Genomic DNA, 4182 nt, shown 5'->3' on the forward strand with positions numbered 1-4182 from the left:
CAACAACTTTGATTTCGCCGTTCGCGCGATCTGATTGGTCCAGGCTTCTCAAAATATACGCCATAGGTAGGTTGGGGGAGGGGGGGACAGGTGGAGCGCGTCGGGATTGGCTGGGAGGTAATGACGCGCGGGGAAGTGGGCGGTGCCAGATTCGTGCATGAATTCTACAGTATTTAACTTTGGTGACACAGCTTAGTAAACGCCATTGTTTACGGTATATAATGAGATTGTCATCAACTAAATATAGTTATGGGTGAAACATAGTCATAAAGTGTCTTTAGTGTACCAGTCACTGTCAGAATCACGTTTATTGGCCAGGTATGTGTGCACTTACAAGGAGTTTAACTCTGGTTTTATGGTGCTCTCAATGTACAACCACAGAATAACAGCATAAATAAACAGAACAAGTTCAACAAAAAAGACATAGACTTATATGTGCAGTTATACATATCTATAAACAAACAGTAGACAATAGTGCAGAGTGCAAAGGATGCTAAAAATAAATATGGAAGGTTGAATGATGTTCCTTTATTTCGAAGAAGTTCTCAATAAGTTGCAATACCACTGTGTTAAATACTCAGTTTCAAGTAAGTAAGTATTGCCATTTAAATGAACTTATTACAGAAAAAGCCCATTTCAGATAATGTATATCACTGGATTATGATTATTGATGCATTAATGTTGCAGCTGGTAAAGGTAGAGCCAATTTCAACTGCCTGGTAGTTTAATCCATAATAATACATCTAAATTCATTAGTTAGTTCATAGTTTGTGTTAATAATCTGAATCTGTAAAATTACTACAGTAACTAATGTTGTCAAATAATTGTAGTGGAGTAAAAAAGGAGGATAAGTAGTAGCCCATATGGTAGCATAAAATGGAAATACTCAAGTAAAGTACCTCCAATTTGTGCTTAACACCACTAGTGGCATAGAAGCATCCAGTGGTGGAACTGCTTTGTACTTAAACAAAATTTTGAGATTGAGTCACTTTACTTCCATTTTATGCTACTATATACTTCACTACATTTCAGAGATACATATTATTATTCACTCTTCTACATTGATTCGACACCTATAGTTACTTTAATAAATTTATTTGGGTTTGTCCTTTCATTTACCAAACATCTGAAGCTCTTGAACTTTTACTGCTTTCAAAGACCTGTGTAACTGCAACAACTGCAGGAACCCACCTGGATCATTTTAGAGGATGTGGTAAGAAAAATAAGTATGTATGTGAAGCCTGTTTATGCATAACCAAAATAAATCTTGAAACAAACTGGAAATCAAAAGGCCAATGATGAATTGCACATGGGAAGATTGTCCTTACATGTGTTTTCTTGTTTTAGTTTATTCATCCTTGGCAAGCAAGAAAACAATAGAAGGAAATCGTGGCTCCTGCTGCCTCTCTTTCTCTGCCTATATGAACCTTCTACCTAATTCTTACAAAACAATCAAAATCAAGCATGAATATAACACATTTTAAGTTTTGATACCAGTGCTGGAATGTATCTAAAAGTAGTTAAAAGTACACGGTAAAGCATTACAAGCTAACAACGTCAGGGTGGTAACACAATGGCTGAGAGCCACAGGCCACCAGACAGACACAGCAGTCTACAGAGAGCACCGGCAGCCAAGCATGGGTGGCTGATTCAGCACCAAGGACAGCTCCTCTCTGCCTGCCTCTGTGTGTGTGTGTGTGTGTGTGTGTGTGTCACTAATTACCAGCCTTCCCTGCATGAACAACTGCATGGTTTCATACCCACCAAATTATGTTTATTTCTATTTCTATTTCTAATTCTGGATACTCATTGAACGTCTGTTATCGAGCCAGTTCAGTTTTGGGTGTTGCATTAACAGCCTGTGTACAGTATGTGCGGCGTATCCCACCACTCTGGGCTAAGTATAGAAACAACTTGGAACTAAGGAGTGGCACTGACTACTAATAATTTCTGCTTCTCACGCAAGCAGATATGTGACGTTAACAGGACAATTGTGGCATGATAATTAATGTCCATTACAATTCTGCCGTTAGCGCTGGATTTCATTAATATTTAGATAATATTCTCAAACAAACCAGTTAATTCATCCTTCAGCATCTATCTATCTATCTGTCTATCTATCTATCTATCTATCTATCTATCTATCTATCTATCTATCTATCTATCTATCTATCTATCTATCTATCTATCTATCTATCTATCTATCTATCTAATCTAATCTAATCTAATCTAATTATGATGTGAATGTCATAAAGTAAAATGAGAGCTCATCTTTCTTTTTCTGTGGAGCAAGATATTCTCTCAGAGGCAGAGGAGGTCTGTACACCATGTCCCAGTTTTTTTAGTGGCAGTTGTCTGACACAATCATGGCTGGCCTTCAGCAGCTTGTCAGTGCACTAAAAAAGCCCCTGCCATTCTCCATCGCTGAAACAATATTGTGTTGTGGTGCAAGCAGGTAATTATGCAAATGAAAGACCATATTATTTTATCATGAATGCATGAAAAAAGCTGATAAGGACTTCTCAAGGGCTTCTCGTGTAATTGTGTGTGCCAGTGACAGAGCTAGTATCAGCTTTAAAACTGTGTATTAAGAGTGTGACCTTACTGCATATATTGTAGTGCACATTTTATTATCCATACCCTTTATGATTTTGTTATCGCACTTTACACACAGTAACTTCCTAATGCTTTAAGGTGCTACGTCTGTGTTCACATGTCCCAGATCGGATTTATGTTCATTTTCCGTCCCTCTTATGCAATTTCTATCAGTCAGGCAGATACCACACAAAGTTTTAGTGTTTTTTATTGGATCTCAATGCCCGCATGGTCATTTATATATTATGTATGCAAGTTTCATAACTGCTGGCCACTGAAATACATCAATGACAGCATCAATCTTTCACAACGGCACACATGGTAGACAAATAAAAGAGGAAAAAAAACAGCCATATCCTTTGCTCTAGCTGGTATCCATTTTGCAGCATCATCTTTTATTAACCGCTCAGGGGAACTTTTTTCGCTCTACTTACGGTACGCCACCCTCCATCCACTCACTCCCTCTCTGTCTTTTTTACACACACACACACACACACACACACACACATGCACGCACACACACATATATGCTAAAGCTTGTACACCCTGGACATTTGACATCACATATAACTCTGTTTGAAGGGCAGTACTTAACACATTGATGTCTTGTCACTTCCACACAAGACTTTTAACAAAAAAAGTATAACACAGAGAAAAGACAACTTATATTGGTCCAAGTATACCTCCAGTCATGTTCTTTCCCCTTGCAGCTCCAAGTGTCTGACTGCATTTCCACATCTGCCACCTAAAATATACCTTGCACCATTTCACCATCTACAGTGCAGCGACATGCATTTGTGTGTGAGTGTGTCTGTTTGTACTGTATGTGTGTAAAGTGGAGCTGCAAGGAGCAAGCAAGGGGATTATGGTACCGTCTCTGGAAGGCACACGACCTGATATGACTCTATTTAATCTCCCCATCCACTCAAATTAGCATAACCCTATTCTTTCTGTGCTTCCTGTCTATTTCTTCTTCTCCTCTCTCATTTTAAAATCCAGCATTCAAATACTCCCCCATGTTTGCTCGTTATCACTCGTCATCTATGCCAACTTTGTTTCTCATCTATTTCCAGTGGAAAAGGAGCCATCTCTCAGCAGGCAGTCTAGTGAGACAGCTGACGTCAGCTGTTTCTCAGTGCAGGACCGTCAGAGATTTTAGTTTTTGCTGTGGGAGGCTATGGTTAGGCTCTGCTTGGTTTGTGGTTTATCTGGTGTCTGACAGGTTCCCATGTGGTGCTGTTTGGCCACAATTCAGCACAGATCCTTCTCAACAATAACAGAGAAAGTACTTATGATGCTGACTGTCTTGGATGTGTGGTCTTTTGTGAAATCTATGCTGTAACTGCATATAAATAAATGATTCTGCCCTTATTTCAATGTATGATGAGTGTACAGCTCTACCATTATCATAATCCTTAAACTATTATATAAAACAAACCATATCATCCCTTGAGTAACTTTGGTGGGTTGCTTTCCTGCTGCAGCACATCCAAATGCTTTATTCTTCTTCATTATGTGCATTAACATTCCACTAAAGGGGACATCTTGGCCATAATGAGAACATTATACTGGGAAATGACCTTGCTA

This window comes from Dicentrarchus labrax, unplaced genomic scaffold (assembly GCF_905237075.1).
Source record: "Dicentrarchus labrax unplaced genomic scaffold, dlabrax2021, whole genome shotgun sequence".
Lineage (NCBI taxonomy): Eukaryota > Metazoa > Chordata > Actinopteri > Moronidae > Dicentrarchus > Dicentrarchus labrax.